At 37.6% G+C, this 14,853-nt stretch overlaps 1 protein-coding gene and 1 pseudogene across 4 annotated transcripts in view; both read left to right on the forward strand.

Moving 5' to 3' along the window:
- The window catches only part of PTPRR (protein tyrosine phosphatase receptor type R), a 273,204-nt gene that overhangs the window by 69,508 nt on the left and 188,843 nt on the right, over positions 1 to 14,853 (forward strand).
- LOC112446905 (uncharacterized) lies at positions 9,437 to 9,556 on the forward strand (annotated as a pseudogene).

Genomic DNA, 14,853 nt, shown 5'->3' on the forward strand with positions numbered 1-14,853 from the left:
GATTCTGACTTTTCAGTCTCCTCTTTTAGATGATGTGTTATAAATATATATTCAGATTCTGTCCAGTGCAATCCCTATGATTCAGTTTTGTTTCTTTCCTTTTTTTCCCCTTTGACTTGTTTTTCTAACCAAGATAAGTGCTTCCAATGTTTCCACTCATTTTTATTGTGAGCTCTGTGTTTGGGGGGAAATTTCCTGTGCACACCTACAAGTTGCTTTCTCTCTGCACCTTTCTATTCCTTCAACTTTCACCTCCCAGTGAAATTTTCCTAGAAGAAGGAAATGAGCTTCCTGAGCTTTCATGATCTGCTTTCATGATTTTCAGAACTTTAAATGAGAGCCTGAACCAAATGCACTCATTCCAGCTGGGCCCTTACTGCTCTTTCATATACTATCCTCACTTTTATGGGGGGCCACGCCATGCAGCACATGGGGTCTCAGTTCCCCGACCAAGGATTGAACCCGTACTCCCTGCATTGAAAGTGTGGAGTCTTAGCCACTGGAACACCAGGAAAGTCTCTAATATCCTCACTTTTACCTCTTGACCTTTGCTTTTCCAATTCCCTCCAGCTGTCTTCCCTAACTTCCCCAGTCTTCCTTCTTCACTGTCCAATTCAGATCCAACCTCCTTTTTGAAACTTTGTCTGATTCCAGTAGCCCACAAAGTCTTCTATTTTTTTCTTCTTTTTATTATGCTTGAAAAAATGTAACTCAGAGTTTTGTCCTCTGTGTATTGATTGTTGTTCTTTTTTATGTTATTGTTGTGGTCTTACCCTCAACTAAATTCTACTTCCCTAAAAGTGTACAACATGATTTATGCTGCTGCTGCTGCTGCTAAGTCGCTTCAGTCGTGTCCGACTCTGTGCGACCCCATAGATGGCAGCCCACCAGCCTCCCCCGTCCCTGGGATTCTCCAGGCAAGAACACTGGAGTGGGTTGCCATTCCCTTCTCCAATGCATGAAAGTGAAAAGTGAAAGTGAAGTCACTCAGTCATGTCCGACTCATCGCAACCCCATGGACTGCAGCCTACCAGGCTCCTCTGTCCATGGGATTTTCTAGGCAAGAGTACTAGAGTATACCCTACTCTAGTATGCCATCGCATTCTCCGAACATGATTTATACTTATCTGGTATTTTCCTACCATAGCTAGTAGGAAACATAGGTATATATTGTACATATAAACTGTATTTACTTTTTATTTTGCATAAATATTTGTCTACTAGTTACTCTTTCCACAGGATTTGAATGAAAATTTTTTAAATCAACTAAAATTATCATGTAATTCAAGTCCAAATCTAGTATGAACCTTCTTATGTAATGTAATCAAAACTGATAATTGGTTAACTAATTTAGTTCAACTGCAGTAGATAATGATAAAAACGATGTACCTTTTAGTCTTATTTTATTTTATTTAGTTTCAACTTTATAACCTTAGACCATTTTTTATTATGAATATACTAATTAGGGTACAATGTCATCTTATAAAAACCATGCTCAAATTTTATATCTAATTTCCAATTTTAGTGTTTTTAAAAATGGAATGAAAACCCCATTTGCAAAAATAAACTCAAAATGGATTAAACACCTACCTAAATGTAAGACTGGATACTACAATAAAACTCCTAGAGAAAAACATAGGCAGAATACTCTTTGACATAAATCACAACAATACTTTTTTGGCTCCATCTCCTAGAGTAGAGTAACTAAAAACAAAAATAAACAAATGGGACTGAATTAAAGTTAAAAGCTTTTGCACAGCGAAGGAAACTATAAACAAAACGAGAAGACAACCTACAGAATGAGAGAAAATATTTGCAAATAATGTGACCAACAAGGGCTTAATTTCCAAAATACAAATAGCTTATACACCTTAATATCAGAAAAACAAATAACCCCCAAAATGGGCAGAAGACCTAAATAGACATTTCTCCAAAAAAGACACACGGATAGCCAATAGGCACATGAAAAGATGCTCAACAACACTAATTAGAAAGATGCAAATCAAAACGACAGTGAGGTACCCTTCACGTTGGTCAGAATGGCCATCGTCACAAAGTCTACAAATAAGAAATGCTGGAGTGGGTGTGGAGAAGAGGAAACTCTCTTACTGTTGGTGGCAATGTAAATTAGTGCAACTACTATGTGAAAGAGTATTGAGATTCCTTAAATTTTTTTTAAAAAGTTACCATATGATCCAGCAACCCCACTTCTGGGCATATATCCAGAAAAGAAGAAAACTTTAATTCAGAAGGATACATGTACTTCTATGCTCATAGCAGCACTATTTACAATAGCCAAGACATGGAGCAACCTAAATGTCCATCAACAGGTGAATGGATAAAGAAGATGTGGTACATATATTCAGTGGGATATTACTCAGCCATTGAGAAAAAAGAAATAATGCCATTTGAAGCAACATGGATGGACCTAGAGATTATCATACTAAATAAAGTAAGCCAGGGAAAGACAAATACTGTATGATATCACTTATATATGTAATATTTAAAAATTATATAAATTTTATATAAATAATATATTTATTATTATTTATATATAATATATATTATATAAATATATTATATATTTATATAATATATATATTTACATATATATTATATATTTTTTAATATATTATATAAATTATTTACAAAACAGAAATAGACTCACAGATACAGACAACAAAGTTGTGGTTACTAAAGGGAAAAGAAAGCGAAGGGATAAATTGAAAATTTGAGGTTAAGGATACACACTACTCTATTTACTATTATACATAAAATACATAAACAAGGACCTACTGTATAGTACAGGGGATTATATTTAATATCTTGTAATAGCCTGTAATGGAAAACAATCTAAAAAAGATCGTATCTCTCTATCTACCTAGTAACTATCTGTGACTGAATCACTTTGCTGTATAACTGAAACATAATAAATCAATTATGCTTCAAATAAAAAGGAGTGAGAACCTTAAAGATGTAATGTGAGTACAGAATCCTTCTAGAATTCTATAATTTTTCCTATTGTAGTACAATTGTCTAACCTAAACCTAATTCGACAGGGATTCTTTTTAGCAACATATGTGTCTTGAATCTTTCAAAGATTTCAGCGTAGTTTTCATAGAAATAACAGCTATCTGGGTTTCAGTGCTCATTTTAACCATCCTACATAAGAGTTCCTAAATTACAGCAGTAACAAGAATAAATGCATTTGGCATATACAGGTTTGGAAACACACCCAACTGACTTTTAGTGAGCAGACAATGAGTTGGTGTAGAATCACACAGATCTGCTGGAACCGAATCCACTTATCACCAGCATCTAGCAGACCTTGAGATTTGCTCCATATATTTTACAGAGCAATTGGGGAGTTTCTTGAAGAGCACTTAATTATGGAGATAATGTTTGAGAGCTTTTGTGAACACATAATATTCACATTGCCTTTTTAGACATTCATGTTCACCTCCAGAGAGGCCTAGCACTCAATTAACGTTCAATAAACATTAGCCATTCCATGTTTCATTAGAAAGTTAAATATTTTTAAATGTGTTAAGTCAATAAAAACTTTTATAGACTGTTTCAATTCTGTTCAGTTTCTCAGTCATGTCCGACTCCTTGCGACCCCTGACTGCAGCACTCCAAGCTTTGCTGTCCATCACCAACTCCCAGAGCTCGCTCAAACTCATGTCCATCAAGTCAGTGATGCCATTCAACCATCTCATCCTCTGTCGTCCCCTTTTCCTCCAGCCTTCAGGCTTTCCCAGCATCAGGGTCTTTTCCAATGAGTCAGTTCTTTGCATCAGGTGGCCAAAGTATTGGAGTTTCAGCTTCAGCATCAGTGCTTCCAATGAATATTCAGGACTGATTTCCTTTAGGATGGACTGGTTGGATCTCCTTGCAGTCTAAGGGACTCTCAAGAGTCTTCTCCAACACCACAGTACAAAAGCATCAATTCTTCAGTGTTCAGCTTTCTTTATGGTCCAATTCTCATATCCATACATGACTACTGGAAAAACCATAGCTTTGACTATATGGATCTTTGTCAGTAAAGTAATGTCTCTGCTTTTTATTTATTTTTTTAAATTTTATTTTATTTTTAAACTTTACATAATTGTATTAGTTTTGCCAAATATCAAAATGAATCCATCACAGGTATACATGTGCTCCCCATCCTGAACCCTCCTTCCTCCTCCCTCCCCATACCATCCCTCTGGGTCGTCCCAGTGCACTAGCCCCAAGCATCCAGTATCGTGCATTGAACCTGGACTGGCATCTCGTTTCATACATGATATTTTACATGTTTCAATGCCATTCTCCCAAATCTTCCCACCCTCTCCCTCTCCCACAGAGTCCATAAGACTGTTCCATACATCAGTGTCTCTTTTGCTGTCTCGTACACAGGGTTATTGTTACCATCTTTCTAAATTCCATATATATGCGTTAGTATACTGTATTGGTGTTTTTCCTTCTGGCTTACTTCACTCTGTATAATAGGCTCCAGTTTCATCCACCTCATTAGAACTGATTCAAATGTATTCTTTTTAATGGCTGAGTAATACTCCATTGTGTATATGTACCACAGCTTTCTTATCCATTCATCTGCTAATGGACATCTAGGTTGCTTCCATGTCCTGGCTATTATAAACAGTGCTGCGATGAACAGTGGGGTACACGTGTCTCTTTCCCTTCTGGTTTCCTCAGTGTGTATGCCCAGCAGTGGGATTGCTGGGTCATAAGGCAGTTCTATTTCCAGTTTTTTAAGGAATCTCCACACTGTTCTCCATAGTGGCTGTACTAGTTTGCATTCCCACCAGCAGTGTAAGAGGGTTCCCTTTTCTCCACACCCTCTCCAACATTTATTATTTGTAGACTTTTGGATCGCAGCCATTCTGACTGGTGTGAAATGGTACCTCATAGTGGTCTTGATTTGCATTTCTCTGATAATGAGTGATGTTGAGCATCTTTTCATGTGTTTGTTAGCCATCTGTATGTCTTCTTTGGAGAAATGTCTATTTAGTTCTTTGGCCCATTTTTTGATTGGGTCATTTATTTTTCTGGAGTTGAGCTGTAGGAGTTGCTTGTATATTTTTGAGATTAGTTGTTTGTCAGTTGCTTCATTCGCTATTATTTTCTCCCATTCTGAAGGCTGTCTTTTCACCTTGCTGATAGTTTCCTTTGATGTGCAGAAGCTTTTAAGGTTAATTAGGTCCCATTTGTTTGTTTTTGCTTTTATTTCCGATATTCTGGGAGGTGGGTCCTAGAGGATCCTGCTGTGATGTATGTCAGAGAGTGTTTTGCCTATGTTCTCCTCTAGGAGTTTTATAGTTTCTGGTCTTACGTTGAGATCTTTAATCCATTTTGAGTTTATTTTTGTGTATGGTGTTAGAAAGCCCTTTGTTCTAGTTTCATTCTTTTACAAGTGGTTGACCAGTTTTCCCAGCACCACTTGTTAAAGAGATTGTCTTTAATCCATTGTATATTCTTGCCTCCTTTGTCAAAGATAAGGTGTCCATATGTGCGTGGATTTATCTCTGGGCTTTCTATTTTGTTCCATTGATCTATATTTCTGTCTTTGTGCCAGTACCATACTGTCTTGATAACTGTGGCTTTGTAGTAGAGCCTGAAGTCGGTAGGTTGATTCCTCCAGTTCCATTCTTCTTTCTCAAGATCGCTTTGGCTATTCGAGGTTTTTTGTATTTCCATACAAATTGTGAAATTAGTTGTTCTAGCTCTGTGAAGAATACTGTTGGTAGCTTGATAGGGATTGCATTAAATCTATAAATTGCTTTGGGTAGTATACTCATTTTCACTATATTGATTCTTCCAATCCATGAACATGGTATATTTCTCCATCTATTAGTGTCCTCTTTGATTTCTTTCACCAGTGTTTTATAGTTTTCTATATATAGGTCTTTAGTTTCTTTAGGTAGATATATTCCTAAGTATTTTATTCTTTCCATTGCAATGGTGAATGGAATTGTTTCCTTAATTTCTCTTTCTGTTTTCTCATTATTAGTGTATAGGAATGCAAGGGATTTCTGTGTGTTGATTTTATATCCTGCAACTTTACTATATTCATTGATTAGTTCTAGTAATTTTCTGGTGGAGTCTTTAGGGTTTTCTATGTAGAGGATCATGTCATCTGCAAATAGTGAGAGTTTTACTTCTTCTTTTCCAATTTGGATTCCTTTTATTTCTTTTTCTGCTCTGATTGCTGTGGCCAAAACTTCCAAAACTATGTTGAATAGTAATGGTGAAAGTGGGCACCTTTGTCTTGTTCCTGACTTTAGAGGAAATGCTTTCAATTTTTCACCATTGAGGATAATGTTTGCTGTGGGTTTGTCATATATAGCTTTTATTATGTTGAGGTATGTTCCTTCTATTCTGCTTTTTGGAGAGTTTTTATCATAAATGGGTGTCGAATTTTGTCAAAGGCTTTCTCTGCATCTATTGAGATAATCATATGGTTTTTATTTTTCAATTTGTTAATGTGGTGTATTACATTGATTGATTTGCGGATATTGAAGAATCCTTGCGTTCCTGGGATAAAGCCCACTTGGTCATGGTGTATGATCTTTTTAACGTGTTGTTGGATTCTTATTGCTAGAATTTTGTTAAGGATTTTTGCATCTATGTTCATCAGTGATATTGGCCTGTAGTTTTCTTTTTTTGTGGGATCTTTGTCAGGTTTTGGTATTAGGGTGATGGTGGCCTCATAGAATGAGTTTGGAAGTTTACCTTCCTCTATAAAATTGACAAACCATTAGCCAGACTCATCAAGAAACAAAGGGAGAAAAATCAAATCAATAAAATTAGAAATGAAAATGGAGAGATCACAACAGACAACACAGAAATACTAAGGATCATAAGAGACTACTATCAACAATTATATGCCAATAAAATGGACAACGTGGAAGAAATGGACAAATTCTTAGAAAAGTACAACTTTCCAAAACTCAACCAGGAAGAAATAGAAAATCTTAACAGACCCGTCACAAGCACGGAAATTGAAACTGTAATCAAAAATCTTCCAGCAAACAAAAGCCCAGGTCCAGATGGCTTCACAGCTGAATTCTACCAAAAATTTAGAGAAGAGCTAACACCTATCCTGCTCAAACTCTTCCAGAAAAATGTCTCTGCTTTTTAATATGCTGTCTAGGTTTGTTATAGCTTTTCTTCCAAGGAGCAAGTGTCATGGCTGCAGTCACCATTGACAATGATTTTGGAGCCCCAAAAATAGACCGTTTAGCTTGCAATATACATTTCTGGGGTAAGATAACCATAACTGAAAAGCGTTAAGACTATAACAGTAGTGAGACTGCAGGACATGTAAAGGCCTAGTTTATTCCTTATATTCCTTAATTCAACAATAAAGACAGTATTTTTTTAATAACTCAAACACATTAATTTTTTTGCCAGCCTCTGACCTCAGTATAACAGTCAATTATTCAAAGACAGAAAATTGTCATATTTTAATACAAGTATTTCATCTTTTTTCATTAATTTTGTGAGTGATTTCTTTTACCTCCTGAAGTAAAATATGTTTTCCAAACTTAATCGAACAAATTTCTTTAAATATTTAAGTAGAGTATATATACAAAACTTTTTCTAGAATTAGTTCTAGTTCTTTAAACAAACTGAAAGAACAGTAAAATTATAAGGCAGAAGACAGAATATTTCAAGCAAAATAGATTTAAAAATCTGCCATCAAAGGCTAAATAATAGCCCTCCAAAAGATATCTGCACCAAATCTCTGAAATCTGTGAATGCTAGCTAATTTAGAAAAGTGGTCTTTTCAGATGTGATTAAGAATCTCAACTTGAGATAATCCTGGACTACCCTGATAGGCCTAAATCCAATGATAAGTGTCCTTGTAAGAGAAAGACAGAGGTAGGTTTGAGCCAGACAGAAGAGAAGACACAGAGAAGAGAAGGCAGTGTGACCACAGAGGCAAAGATAAGAGTAATCAGGCTACAAGTCAAGGAATGCATACAACTGCCAGTAGCTGGAGGAGGCAAAGAATAGATCATTGCATAGAACTTTTGGAGGGACTGCAGTCAGACCAACCCCTTAATTTCAGAATGCTGAACTCCAAAACTATGTGAGAATACATTTCTGTTGTTTTAAGCTACCAAGTTTGTGGTTCCTTGTTACAATAGCTACAGGAAATTAATATTCATAAAATAAATCCAGTAAGCATGTCATCTAATCCAACACTGGGAACAACTCAAGATTAAATAGATACTAAGGTCTTCATTAGATGAAGATTTCCCAAAGAATGGTATTTGAGCAATTCAATGATTTTACAGATCTGGTTATGTTCATTATAATCTGTTGTGCTCCTTATAGAAAATTATAGGGAAAAGGTAAAATATATTCATATAAAAAAGCAAAATTCAGAAGTCTTACATAAAAAGTGGTAGCAGTTGTTTACAAATACAACGTATTTTCATTTCCGTAGGAATTTCTTTGCTGTGCTTTTAAAGAGGAAATTTGGCTCTAAGTTCCTTCAGGGGAAATATTAACATTGTATTTTGTTTTTGAAAACTTGTAAAATTAAATTTGAAGCTAGGAGACTTGAGTATTGATAAAGAAAATTGCAATGCTAATACTAATAGAGCACCAGGGGAATGTTAACAGAAAGGCTTATCCGCAGAGTATTAGTAAATTGTTTTATAAATACTATGTGCCCATGCATATACTCTCATTAATAAAATGTTAATTGGATTTTAAATTTATGGTGAAAACTAATGCTGTGAGCAATTAAATGAGTAAGTAGTAATCTGGTATCAGAACTTTTTATTAAATTGGGAGGAAAGTTGTCTTTTATTCAGCTTACATGAAACATTTGGAATGTGAATATTTTACATTTGAATATTTTAAGATATTATTGTGTTGTGTAAAAATCAGAATTATTTTACACTTTCAATCCTTACCTTATTTTCAATAGGCTTTCAACTCCATGACTAAGGTTTTCTTACTTTACCCAATCTTAAGCATCACATCATGCAATTATGTCCTAGTTTTCAGCTTTTCCTATGGACTCTGGTACTCAGAATCAGAGTCATGTTGCAAGAGTTACCTTGTAGAGATACTAATAATTTGGGGGAGATCACCCAAGTCATGGTTGAGAGAATCAGCCAAGGGATGAGGGATATTCAGTTTGTGATGCAAATGGAGATAAGTCTATGGCCCAAATGGCAACCCACTGCAGTATTCTTGCCTGGAGAATACTGTGGTCAGAGAAGCCTGGTGGGCTGCTGTCCGTGGGGTCACACAGAGTCAGACATGACTGAAGTGACTTAGCATACATGCATACATTGAAGAAGGAAATGGCAACCCACTTCAGTATTCTTGCCTGGAGAATTCCAGGGACGGAGGAGCCTGGTGGGCTACCATCTGTAGGGTCGCACAGAGTCAGACACGACTGAAGCAACTTAGCAACAGCAGCATACCACCCTGAACGCGCCTTGTCTCCTCTGATCTTGGAAGATAAGCAGGGTCGGTCTGGTTAGTACTTGGATGGGAGACCACCTGGGAATACCAGATGCTGTAGGCTTATGGAGAAGAAAATGGCAACCCACTCCAGTATTCTTGCCTGGAAAATCCCATGGACAGAGGATCCTGGTAGGCTACAGTCCATGGATAGTGTTCCACTATCTTCTGCCATTTTTGAGGTGGCTCAGAGGGTAAAACATCTGCCTGCAATGTGGGAGACCTGGGTTCGATCCCCGGGTCGGGAAGATCCCCTGGAGAAGGAAATGGCAATCTACTCTGGTACTCTTGCCTGGAAAATCCCATGGACGGAGAAGTCTGGTAGGCTACAGTCCATGGGGTCTCAAAGAGACGGACACAATTGAGCAACTTCATTTTGGGCTTCCCTGGTGGCTCAGAGGTTAAAGCATCTGCCTGCAATGAGGGAGACCTGGGTTGGATCCCTGGGTTGGGATGATCCCCTGGAGAAGGAAGTGGCAACCCACTCCTGGAAAATCCCATGGACAGAGGAGCCTGGTGGGCTACAGTCCACGGGGTAGCAAAGAGTCGGACATGACTGAGCGACTTCACTTTCTTTCTTCTAAGAAATATGGAAAATTATGTGATACCTCTACAGGAAATTGAATTACCCGTATCATATTAATAAGTTTAACATTAGATCTTCTTGTCATCCAGCATATTGAGGCACTGCATCTTAACTCTACTGCTGATTCACAGGTAGTTCAGGTGAAGGGTGGCTGTAGCTGTTTATGCATTATGATATTTTGTTGGTACATTGCAGTCTGAGTCCAATTGAGCTGAGATAGAATTTCCACTGAATGGCTCTTCTGTGGCAGAGAAAAGGCTCAGTACAGGGATTTCTCTAAAACCAACCAAAGAAGGCTTAGTTACTGAGAGTACAAAAGAAATTGATTGTAAGGGTCTCTTATCTCTGAGGTAAAGCCAATTGTAAAAATTCGAGATAAGAAGATAATCTGACCATATTGATCATAGTATATTTGTATGCATAGTGACTTCGTGGTATCTCTGTTAAATCTAACCCCTGTTCTGATAATTCTGGTGGAGGAATTATGCTGGAATTAGATTAACCTTAATCTCCTGCTATGTAGCAGAAGTGAAAAGTGAAGGTGTTAGTCGGTTAGTCGCTTGGTCATATCCAACTCTTTGGGACCCCCATGGACCGTAGTCCATCAGGCTCCTCTGTCCATGGAATTCTTCAGGCAAGGATACTGGGGTAGCCATTCCTTTCTCTAGGGGATCTTCCCAACCAGGGATCAAACCCGTTCTCTACATTGCAGGCAGATTCTTTACCATCTGAGCCACCAGGGAAGATATGTGGTGAAGGATATTCAAATGCAGACACAAGGACAATGCCTGCCTCCCCCACAAGGCCTCAAACATTCTTAAGGGGGGAAGAATTTGCAGTGGGTTCTCCCCACAGTTTTCGACGATGACCCATGTTTCACTGTCCTGTGTGCTGTCACACCAATTGTTCAGAATCATGTAAATCTCTATCCTGTGTTGGAAAGACTCTAGTGGATGAAGCAGCTGGCTACAATCAAAGATTCAGAAATTAGTCCATTTAACTCAGAAATGCTTATGGTAAACAGAATAATACCTCAAAAAGTCCATGTCCTAATTCCTGGAACCTGTGTATGTGTTACTGTACATGGCAAAGGGGAAATAAAGTTGCAGATGGAATCAAGTTTGCTAATAAACTGACCTCAAGATGAGGAGACTATCCTGGCCAATGAAATCACAAGGGTCCTTAAAGTGGAGAAGAAGCAATGTGAGAGTGTTACAGTGTGAGGAGGACTCAGTGTGCTATTGGCACCCTTGAAAATGAAAGGAGGAAACCACAAGACAAGGAACATGACATCCTCTAGAAATGGGAAAAGGCAAAAGAAATGAGTTCACCCCAGCCCTAGCACCTGCAGAAAAGAATGTGGTCTGGTAGACACATTTTAGCCCAGTGAAACCCATGTCAGATCTCTGACCTACAAAGCTATACAATAAATTTATATTATTTCAGGCATGAAATTTCAGTAATTTGTTATGGCAATAGTATTACATGAATTCAGTGGCATTCAGGAACAAACAGAAAATCAGAATCCAGTGACTGTAGTTACTTAATTCACATTTCAGAATCCAAAGACTTGATCACTTTTTATGGGACAACAGACAAGCCAATAAGAGGGCATTAATATTGCAGGATGGCATAGGCATGTTGGTTTTGAACTGGTAGTAGTTTATATCTGCTTCTAGGAAAGATATTTTAAGTACCAATAAGAGTACCAACCAGTGTCCCAGTGGAGGGAAGCCAAACTCTATGCCTTGCTCACATATGAGCACAATCAATCAGTCATCAAGTGGGTAAGCTCAGAACCATATCATAACCAGGTTCTTTCTACCTATCACAAGGTTGATAATTCAGTAATCACTTCTTTTACTCGCTAACTGTCCATGGTACTCTAATATCATTAAAAGAAAGGAGTTTGCAGACCATAAAATGATATCTCATGGAATGTTTTATCCCCCTGACTTAGATACCCCAAATCAATATCGACACAATTATGCTAGAGTATAATAGTTTAAAAATAGCCTGTATAGCTTCAGAGATGACACATGTGTTGCAATTACATATTCCTAAGGTTTTTCCCCGTAATCTTTAGCAATTTAAGCCATTTGACTTGTGGTAATCATGTTCAGTGATCAATGATGTATCAAATGTCTTTTAGACATATATGTTCACACACACAGAATAAAGAGGAGTAAAAAAAGTTTGAGTGAATTAGGATATCAGTTCAGTGGTTTTACTTTTCTTTCCTATAGAAATCTAGCCTGATAGGTATATCAAGTGGGCAGAAAAGTTCTGATCTATGAGCTCATCTGAAAAATTGATGCTTTTGAACTGTGGGGCTGGAGAAGACTCTTGAGAGTCCTTTGGACTGCAAAGAGATCAAACCAGTCAATCCTAAAGGAAATCAACCCCGAATATTCATTGGAAGGACTGATGCTGAAGTTGAAGCTCCAATACTTGGCCCCCTAATGTGAAGATCCAGTGCATTAGAATAGACCCTGATGCTGGGAAAGATTGAGGACAAGAGGAGAAGGGGAAGACAGAGGATGAGATGGTTGGATAGCATCTTCAACTCAAGGGATGTGAGTTTGAGCAAACTCTGGGAGATGGTGAAGGACAGGGAAGCCTGGCGTCCTGCAGTCCATGGGGTCCCAAAGAGTTGGACACGACTTAGTGACTGAACAACAACAACAAATGAGCTTATCTGAGACCCACGTTGTGTCTTTCTTGCCATCCCACCCTACTTTAAGAGATAATTCTATACATTCACATCACAGTGTCATAGCATCTTCAGCATCACAGTATCCACATTCTGGTCCATAAGCAGGGAATGAAGCAGAGGACAGACAGCTTCTGTTCAAAGGTATGCAGAAAGGTGCAGACTCTACTACTGACTTCTCATTAGCTAGAGTTGAGTCACATAGCAAAGCTGCAAAAGAGGCTGGGAAATGTAATCTGTAGACAGGTGGCTACATGTTCAGCTAAAATGTGAAGGATCCTATTAGTTAAGGCAAATGGAGAGTCTGGATATTGGGTGACTAATCAGCAGTCCCAGTGCAGAGAGCTAGAACAATCCCTACCAGTCAAACTAGATTTGGCCCAGACCTTTGTATGTGTATCTTCACCTTATTCCTGTGCTAATGTGCCTGGTTTTGATCTGTTTCTGGCTGCCTGTTTCTCCCTTTGTATTCCTTTATGTATTTCTGTTTGCGTGTTGTCACTTTACTTGCCTTTGCTACCAGTTTACAGTCATTTTCCACTATATTCTTGGGATATCATTTTTGGTTTATGGTTGCCTACATTCTGTCTTTAAGTGGTTGCCTTTCTGGCCAACCAAATAATCTAGGATCTCAAATAGCCCAGAATTCTTCTCTTTCACTCCCAGATAATCTCAACCAATAATGTGTGACATAAATCACTTTTACGCAGACAGCATCCACAAGCTTTATCCTTTGCCAGAATGCATTAAGAAAGAATGACGTCAACAGGTTTTATGTTTTATTGACCTTTAGAGTAGATAAAACTTGTGCTAAATAGTTAGTAGCTCTACTTAAACAAATTAGATTGATTTGAGACCAAATCTACATTAGGTAGTCAATATGCAACCTCATTTACAATAACACATCAATCATAATGTAGGATTAGCAGTCATGTGGATGAACCTCTGAAGCTACCACCTTCCATGGATTACTTATTCTCGATATTTTTAAGATGTTTTGTTGGTATCTTGAAATTTTTTGTTTCTTTTTTAAAGGAATTTTGAGAAAATGAGGCCCAGACTCTAGGAACATAGTGAAGAAGGGGCATTTCCAAGTCAATAGCTTTCTTTGTAATAGTCAGCAAAAGAAATATATAAATTGAACTTATAATGGAGAAATCATAATATTCCATCAAATTAAGGCAAATAAAGTAACTGATCAGTGCTTAAAGACATCGAAAGTAACTGATCATGAAGGCAGTCAATGACTTCAGCAATGTAAAAGATAAAAAATAGAACACTCAGAGATTACATAGCCCAGCATCTTTTGTCTTACTGATTGAAAGACATATCCAAGTGGGGGGATTTTCACTTGAGAAAGCCAGAACTGGAACCAGGTATAAATGCTTGGGCAAAATACAGTGTCTTGGATTTCTGACTGACCTACATTTAGCGCTACATCTCTTTTTATCTCTTCTTACCTTTTTCTTTTCTTTTTTTTTTTTTTTTTTTACTAACAAAGTTGCTTTACTTTGGAAAATGCTGAAGGAAATAAATTAAATACTCTGGTCATTTGGCTAACCAGTTCCACAAATTCCACATACGAGATGAGTTTGTACCAAGTCAGAGGAAACAAAAATACATGCATATTCATATACAAGAGTGGGCTTCTCTGGTCACTCATAATCTGCCAGCAATGTAGGAGACCTGGGTTCAATCCCTGGCTCATGAAGATCTCCTGAAGAAGGGAATAGCAACCCACTCCAGTATTCTTGCCTGGAGAATTCCATAGACAGAGGAGCCTGATGGGCTATAGTCCATTGGGTTGCAAAGAGTCAGACACAACTGAGTGACTAACACACATACAAGAGTAGAAAGAGAATTTTTAAACGTTAAAGACTTTCAGAAGTTCACAGATTGAAAGTCTTTTAGTAGTACAAAATTAAATGAACACCAATATGTTTTTTAAAGGTAGTGAAAAAAATAGTTCCAGGTCAATCTACTGACATCAGGTTGTGGTGAAGGGAAGTGCAGTGTTTATTACAGGGCACCATGCGAGGAATTTGGGCCTGTTAAGCACTAG

The sequence above is a fragment of the Bos taurus genome, chromosome 5 (genome assembly GCF_002263795.3).
Source record: "Bos taurus isolate L1 Dominette 01449 registration number 42190680 breed Hereford chromosome 5, ARS-UCD2.0, whole genome shotgun sequence".
In the NCBI taxonomy this organism is placed as follows: domain Eukaryota; kingdom Metazoa; phylum Chordata; class Mammalia; order Artiodactyla; family Bovidae; genus Bos; species Bos taurus.